The sequence below is a fragment of the Petaurus breviceps genome, unplaced genomic scaffold (genome assembly GCF_028583685.1).
Source record: "Petaurus breviceps papuanus isolate PSGF00001 unplaced genomic scaffold, PetGlider_PUasm1.0 90775, whole genome shotgun sequence".
NCBI classification, from domain to species: Eukaryota; Metazoa; Chordata; class Mammalia; order Diprotodontia; family Petauridae; genus Petaurus; species Petaurus breviceps.
In genome coordinates, this window is record NW_027187342.1 from 7,480,534 (window position 1) to 7,489,733 (window position 9,200).

The following is a 9,200-nucleotide window of genomic DNA, read 5'->3' on the forward strand; positions in this document are numbered from 1 at the left end:
CTCTCTCTCTCTCTCTCTCTCTCTCTCTCTCTCTCTCTCTCTCCCCCTCTCTCTCTCCTGAATTATTCCAGTGAATGGAGGACATGAGATACAACATGGGAAGAATGGGTGGGGGTCAATGGAGAAGAGTTGAGATATTCTATGGTTGGGAAAGTTTTCCAAATTCTATAAATATCTTCCACTTTTTCATTTATTATGCATGATTTTGTTCTTGAGGGTGTCCTTAGCATTAAATTCAGGGTACTAAGTGAAAGAATTGCCTTAGAAAGCAAATGAGAGATTGTGACCATTTTCCTCATTTTCACAGAGGCTATATTCTCATCAAAATTTAATATTCTAAAAACAAATTTAAGTGAAGTCTCTCCCCACACAAATCTGAAATATTTACTATATGACCTTCAAAAGGGCACCCTATATAGTACTGTAGTTAGCTTAGCATTTAATAAGTAAACTGGAACTTAAGTGCTTTATGCATTCTCTCTCTCCATATATGTATATACTTATGAATATATTAAACATGTATGTATATGTATGCGTGTGTGTGTATCCTATCTCATATGGATCCAAAGAGGAACAGATATGAAGCTTGGAATTCTGTTGACTAAAGGTAAGATCCTGCCAATGCTTACAAGACTGATAGAGGGAAGGGAGAGTAGATGACTGTTTCAGTAATCAATAGAATTGAGACCATTTTATTTTATTAATATTATTCAACAACAGGCAAACCCCATCAACAATCAAGAAATTAGTGATTATATTTTTTTGATACTTCAGTTTTTTACAACGTAATTTTTTAATTGAGTATTAGGGAGCCTTAGCATATCAACTGTGTTCTTAAAAAAAAATAAACAAACAAATAAATAAATAAGTTAGCCTTCACAACAAAATACTGACAACCTATAGTGCTTTGCCATGTTCAGAAACCCCATTCTAATGGGCTAAGTAACCTTAACAAAATAAGCAGCCAAGAATTAGGTACATTTATTGACTGTTGATTGACATTAACCCTTTTTTATGCACCAGCTGATTAATGTCTATTGGTTATGACATAATATTTTAAGACCTGAATAAATGTTAAGTTATTGTAAAAGAAAACCAATCATAGCACCATGTCCTAAGGAGGTGCTTAATAGATACTTGCTGGACAACTAAAGTAAAACGAGAAAGTGAAGGAGAGATGAATGTGACCAATGAAATGAAACCTAAAATAGCTATAATAAAAATTAAGTAATTCACATAGATTCCTGAAGCTTTATCTGTACCAACCAACTATATCAAACAAAACCCTTCAGTTCTGTTATGATCCCTCTGGTAATGCTTCTGCACAAATCATTTATTTTTTTAAGTATTTTATTTTTTCAATTACATGTAAATATAGTTTTTAACATTCCTTTTTCTAAGATTTTGAGTTTGAAATTTTTACTTCCAATCTGTCCTTTCTTTAATTTGTCCTTCCCTAAATTGATATTACTAAAGTACAGGTGTGAACTTATTCTCTGCTGAAGAAGGTTCAGGAACTCACTGTTGCCTCCAAAATAATAATGATAATAATATATTGATTATAACATTAATTATTCTATTGTGTTATATTATTGCATATAATATGTAAAATATTTAATAATAATAAACAACTCTTCTATTTTGAATTTGGAGTCTTTCATAATATGACTATGGCCTGTCTTTCCAGACATATCCCATTAGTACCTCTCGCATACTCTTCATTCCAGCCAAATTAGCTTTACTGTTCTCCATAAACAACATTCCACCTCTGGCTCATGAGCCTTTTGCACAAAACGTCTCCTCTACCTGGAGCACTCTCCCATTTTTCCACTACTTCTTGGAATTCCTAGCTCTTTTCAAGGCTTTAACTCAAGTGCTACCTCCTACAGAAAGCCTGCTTATTCAAATCCTAATTATTAGTGTTGCCCCCACCATTTAATTACTTTCTATTTATCTTTTATGTATTATGTATTGGCTTATTTTTATACAAGTCATTTCCTCCAGTAGAATGCAAGCTTCTTGAGGGCAGGAATTTTCTCTTTTGTATTTGTAACCACAACTTCTAATGCAGTACCTGTCATATAGTAGGCACTTAATAAATGTTTATGGAAATAATTTAAATTGAGTTGTTACATAATTGCTTATAACTATGTGTTTTCTCTTCCCATCTGAATTGTACATTACTGGAGAGCATGGGACCTATATTATATTTCTCTTGTAGCCCTCTCAGCACATAGCATAGTACTATGCATATAAGATCACAGGCTCATTGAATTTAGAGCTATGTTAGAAAGGGCTTAGCTAAAGCAGGTACTTCATAAATAATTTTGATAAATAAGTGGTGCCATAGCTATCATTCTGGTGAAGAGGATGCTTTGACCCAATGAGATTGAATGAGTCTTGACGACTGTATCCATTTGCCTTCAATCTTTGGAAAACAAAAAATCCATTAAATTAATTAGGGGTAAATGTGCCAGCTTGTAGATTTACAGGGTGGTGTGTTAAGATGAGAACAAAACTGAAATTATGCTTTAGGTAAAGGTGTGGCTCCTGCATGACTAAAAACTGTCATCCAGAGAGTGTTTTTCATGTTTAAATATGCAGGGGACTTAATTTGAATAAGATATATAGTAGATGTTGGAATTTTGTGAATCCTGGAAAAAATAATTAATTCGTTTGTTATCATATAGTGAGGGACACTATATTATTACCCAAGCTTGTAGAAAACTTTGTCTATGAAAATGAGGTGATTGTTCAGTCACTGTTAGAGATATATGAAGAATCATGGGAGAAAGAGGAAAAATTAGAGAAGGGGAAAATTGTCTTGATTCTGAAACAAAACAGAAAAAAAAAATTTTGCAAACTACAGGTCAGTGATATTGACTTTGATCACTGGGAAATTCTAGAAGGGATCATTAAAGAGATTAATGCTAAACATCTAGAAAGGGAAGTAAAGGCTGCAAATAGCCAACATTGGCGTCGTCAAGAAGCAGTCATGCTAGACTAACTTCATTTCTTTTTCTGACAGGATTACTAAACTTGTAAATGAAAGGAATGCTGTTGATTTAGTTTCCTGAGATTTTAGCAAGGTTTTTAATAATGCCTAGAATTTATATAGCATTTTATTGGAAATCACTTTGCAAATGTTATATCATTTTGTCTTGACAACACCCCCTAGGAGTTAGGAGCTATTAATATCCTCATTTTACAGATGAAGAAACAAAGTTTAAGTGATTTGTTCAGGGTCACATAGCTCATAAATGTCTGAGCCTAAATCTGAACTCGGGTCTCCTTGTCTCCAAATCCTATTTCATTAATGATTAGGCTAGTGTTTGCAGTCTGAGTGCCTCAGTTTAAGAAGGTTATTGATAAGCCTTGCAGTGTCCAGAGAAGGCTAACTAGAGAAGGACCCTGAGTCAATGTCATATTTAAGGAAGGTCTCTGGCACATTTGGGAAATACTCTATGGAGAATTAATTGGAAAACATAGATAAGGATGACACAAAGTGAGTAGGCATAGAGAAGTTACAATCTGCCTTAGTAGAAGGAATGTCTCTTGAGAGAATCATAGATCCACCAATGTCCTGTGCCATTCTCTGCTCAACTTTAATGACTTACCAACTGCCAACAGGATAAAATTTACACATGAACTCTTTATCTCAGTATTCAAAACTTAATGCACTTTATCCCAATATATCTTTCTAACTTTATTTCTCCCTGTCTCCCCAAATTAACTATCTGCTCCAGCCAGGCTTCTAAATCAGACAAGGCAACTGAAAATTCCTCATATACCTATGAATTTGCTTATAACGTTTGCTAAAAATCCTTCCTTCTTGCTGTCCACTTCCTTATTTCCTATCTAATTTTTAGGTCCTGCCCTCCCTTATCACACCAGCCCACACTAATCTCTTTCTTCTCTGATCATCTAAAGTTTTATCTATATTACTCATGTGGCACTTATATTGGCTTTTGTTATTAGTTATAGTTTATGTACATATATACAAATGTACATATATGTGCATACATATATATATTATATATAACAATATGTAGTATATTTTCCCATCTATATTATGTCTCACTTGAAGGCATTGATTATGCCTTAGATATAATATATGGTATATAATATGCATTATGTGAGGCATCGTGGTATATTAGGTATATGAACTTTGAGATAGGAAGACCTGTGTTCAAATCCTGTTCCACACCCTTACTAAAGCCCCACGCAAGTTATGTAATTTCTCTAAGCCTCCATTTCATCATCTGTAAAATGATGGTGTTTGGCTTAATGAACTTTAAAATCCCTTCCAGCTCAAAACCTGTGATCTTATGATACCATAATCATGAAGGCAAGAATATTGACCTTATGAGGCAACGAGGTAGAATCTTTTGCCAGATGGGAGAATGAGCCTTTCTCCCCCTCTGAAGTGATATGCAGGTAATACGTAAAAAGAGAGAGACTCAAAGGCTACCTTCTTTTCCTTAATTGGCCCTTATACTATGGCTTTAGAATTGATCATGTTGGAAAAACAGCAAGAAAGAAAACCAGGTGATAATGCTTTATGGCAGAGCAATGAAGCTCTAAGAAGTCTGGTTATCAAGGTGATTTCGTGTGTATATTGATGTGTGCTTGCATGTGTGTATACAGGTGTGTATGCACATGCATGCTATATATTTGTTTTTTTATCCTGTGTTGTGTCCCTACAATGGGATGCAGCTCTCCCACAAACTGCATAAGGTCTCAAACTCAGAGTATACAAAGGGTTGGTCAATGATGACTGTGTCAAAAGGCCAGCTACAGTTGTTTCCCTGACATTACCTTCTAAGGTTTTTCCTATTCCCTCAGACATCCCCTTGTTAGAGCTCATGGGGGCTTGGAAATCAGTAATTAAGGAACTATGACACAAATGCTCAATAAGTGATTGACTGTAACATTTTTCTTCCTTTTGGTTCTCTCCTAAAGTCAATACATGCCTCCTTCCAATTGTCAATGCCCTCATTCCATTCCCTTTGTACCCAGACCCCCACTTCAGGATCCCTATTAGAACCAAACCCTGCTTTAGAGCTTTTCCTATCTCATTTCTCCTTAAAAAATTCCTGGCTCTGCCCCCTTTTTGTTAGGGTCCACCTTTTTGCTTAGTTACAGCAGGTAGAATGAGTTATCTTGATTCATAAGTTAATGTTTATGTATCACTTCTCCCAGATAACATCAATACATCAAAGGTTTGTCATTTCTTTGTTGTGGGAACTCACTCTGGCATGAATCACAGCTTGTCTATAGCTTGAGTAGATACGATTTAGGAGGTGCCTGAGGCTTGGAGACTTTAAGTGAATTGCCTCTAGTCTCAAACCCAATATCAGAGGTGAGATTGGAAACTAAATCTTCTTAAAGCTAAATCCAGTGCTCTACTATGCCATGTGATGTTCAATGCCACATATAAGTGGGGAGTGTCAGTGTCATTCTCTATAGTAAATATTAGAAAATCTTAATTTCTCTTTGTTTTATTGTTTTCATCATCACCCTCTCCACATACTCCATGATCAAGTAACACTGACCTCCTTGCTGTTTCTCACACAAGATTCTCCATTTGCTGAACTGGGGCATTTTCCCTGGCTCTTCTCCATGCCTGGAATTCTCTTCTTCCTCTTCTCCATCTCCTGGTTTCTCTTGCCTCCTTCTAGCCTCAGCTAACATCCCACCTTCTTCAGGCAGCCTTTCCTTATGCCCCTCAATACTAGTTTCTTCCCTTGATTATCTCCAATTTATCTACATATATCTTGTTTACACAATTGATTACATGTTATCTTTCCCAAAGACTGTGAATTCTTTGAGGGCAAGGTCATTTTTTTAAAAACTTTCTTTGTATCTTCAGCACTTAGCGTCATTTTGGCACTAGTCACTTTAAAAATTCTTGTTGATAAATTTTTAGTGTATTTAAACCAGCATTTATAAACTATTTTTCAGAAGCACATACAGGCACCAAGCACACCTTGCTTTTGTCATATCCTATTAATTACTTGCACCTTGCTTTCTCAACACTGAGGGGTAGGTGGAACTTGGATTTTACTATCAGCAGGTGGGAAGTTCTGGGTGTGATGGACATCACTATACTTGCATGAAGATGTCAAGGCATTAAAAATCTAGAATGGAAAAAGTGATTTGGTAGAATGAGTCTTTTCAATGTATTATGTCAACCGTTGTCTGAAATAGAGAGGTAGGTATAGTGCAGTAAACATGTTGAAACATAGATTTTGGGTATACTCATAACTAGCTCTTCCTGCAGTACAACATTATTTAATCTCCCCCCACCCCTTCCATATGCCTTAAGGAACAAAGCAACCACAATATTTAAGGCACTACTTTAGGAAATTATGCTTCATGCAGTCCAATTGCTCTTCAAATACTACCTGTTAACATTTTGGATGTATTTGGCCATTGCTCAGATTCCATCCCCCGCCCAAGGGTCAGAGAATTTTACAGGAGCATTCTTCATTTGGGACACTTCCCCATTGATATTGGATTTGGGGTCCTAAGATATCTGAACTATTAGAAAAATGTTATCTTCTCCCTCTTTTATCAGAACATTTAAATTTATTTATTAGTCCTTTAGCCATATGGTTCATAACTGGCTAAAAGAGGGGAATTTCTGACAAGTTTCTGAGGGACATGGCCTGAGCCCAATTTCACCTGCAGACACTTGACAGATCAGAACCCACATCCCCAAGGGCCTTCTCATTTGAAAACCCACTCATTTGTTATTTTCCATTTTCTTTGGTTTCATCTACAGGATCTGTAGAAAGCCTGTAGCCTAAACTAACTCAGCAGCCACATATAAGTGGAATGATAAAGAAAATTATGGGAAGAATTAGGCCAATGGTTCATAGTCCATATAGAAGAATGAGATCATCATAGAGAGATGAAGCTTTGGTACCCCATTCTTTTTCTTCAACACAATAAAGTTGTGGAGTCAGTCATCTATGCATGTCATTGAGCAGGACACCAAAATCTGTCATAGTCTTTGATTTTCTACCATAAAACTGCCTCCTGACCTCCCTTGTACCGTTACTAAATTCACCTATTTAGCTTTTCCACAATAGAAGTCTTAACATGATTCCTCAATTTGGCATGGAGGTGATCTGGGAATTTCTAAGGCTTTGTCATTGAAAAACAAGCTGGGGAGATCCAGCCAATCTGGAAAGCCATTGAGGCCAGGCTTCAAAGGTAGATGCAGCATAGTTCAGAGGAAGGAGCACTGATTGGCATCAAAGGACACTGCTCATTTCTGACACTTACCCTGCCTGTAACCTGGGGTAAGTAGTCACTACCCCTTTATCTTCACAGAGCTTACATCCGAATATTATATTCCCATATATATAAACAGGTGCCCAACTGGGGTATAGAAATCTATCTTGCCCTACTAGAAAGTTAGGAAGGGAATGAGGGAGGATATAACATAACAGATTTGGGGAAGAGGTATTCAGTAGGCTCACTATCTTGGGGTAGGGGTGGAGGAAAGATGGGGAGAAAATTTGTAACTCAAAATCTTGTGGAAATGAATGTTGAAAACTAAAAAAATAAATAAATAAATTGGAAAAATAAATAGGTGCCTATGAGATGCTGACAGAATACACAGATGACCTCAGAGAGGAAATCCAGTGTCTGAGGAAGGGGCAAGAAGTGGTCCTAGAAAGGCCTCCTGCAGAAGGTAGCATTAGATTTGGATCTTGAAGAAAGCCAAGGGTTCAAAGAGGCAGAGAAAAGGAGGGAGAGCATTCTAGGCACAAGGGCAGTCAGTGCAAAAGCACAGAGATGGGAAATGGAATGCTGTGTGGAGAGCAGCAAGCAGATCAGTATATCTGGACCACAGAGTATATGGAGAAGAGTTAGTAAAGCAAGATTGGAAAGGTGGGAAGAGGCCAGAAGACAAAGAGCTTCAAATGTCAAACCTCCATCTGTTAATGCTAATCTCTTCTCTCCTAGCTCACCTTCCAATCTGCTCCAACTACACAGTTGGTTGCCTTTACCCCACCCTGTGACTAACTCAATGGTTTGTGAATCCTTGAATTCTCAGCCATGCTGATGCCTCCCTTTCTGGCTCATTCCCCGTTTTCCTTCAATAACACACTAGCTACATTGTCCCAGTTTAGATACCTGCCCACTTTCTATTTTCCCTTTATTTGTTCTCTTACCCTTTAGAATGTAAGTTTCTTGAAAGCAGAGGTTGTCTTATCTTCTTTTTTATTTCATTTTCTTTTTTATCTCTAGCATTTACCTGGCACATAGGAAGAGCTTAATACACTGTAAAGGCTGTATCTGATCTAATCTTTATCTAATTTATATTTTATCCTGAATAAGGAACCACTTTCCAAAATAGGGAATCTCTGGAGCTTATTAAGTAAGGGGATGATATAGTCAGACCTATGCTTTAAGATTACTTTGGGAGTTATAGGAAAAATGGACTAGTGAAGGGAGATGTTTGAGGTAGAGAGATTAGTTAGAAGGATACAGCAGTAACCTGGGAAAGAGGTAATAAAATGAGGGCTTCAACCAGGGTGGTGGCTGTGGGCAGGGGACATATCTGTGTGTATGTATGTTGCATGTGTGTGCATATATGAACATGCACATATATGCATTTACATGTAGATGTATATACACACATATTCAATGTGTATGTTTATATATGTGTATATACATACACAGGGAACCACACTCGTATGTGATATTATGAATCTAAAGATGACAAGATTTGGCAAATTACTGAATATATAGGATGACAGAATGAGGGTTCAAAGATGACACAGAGTTGCAAAGCTGCCTGGGAAGATGGTGGTTCAGAAGAGGGGAAAACTGGATGGCATGTGGAGATGACGATTTCCAATCTGGGAATGTTAAGTTTGCTATGTCTACAGTACACCCAATTTAAAATGTCAAATAGGTGGTTGGTAATGTAAGACTGGAGGTATTTTATTCCTGTTTTACAGACAGGAAAACTGAAGTTCAAAGAGATTAAAGCGACTTGACCATAGTCTTACAGTTAATAAGGGAGGAATTGGAACTCAGGGGTTTGTGATTCCCCATCCAGTATTAACCCCAAATCATTCTGGCTCTCCAAATCACTTTATTTTTTGCTTTTTGGAGGGCAATTGGGGTTAAGAAACTCACCCAAGGTCACACAGCTAGTAAGTGTTAAGTTTCTGAGG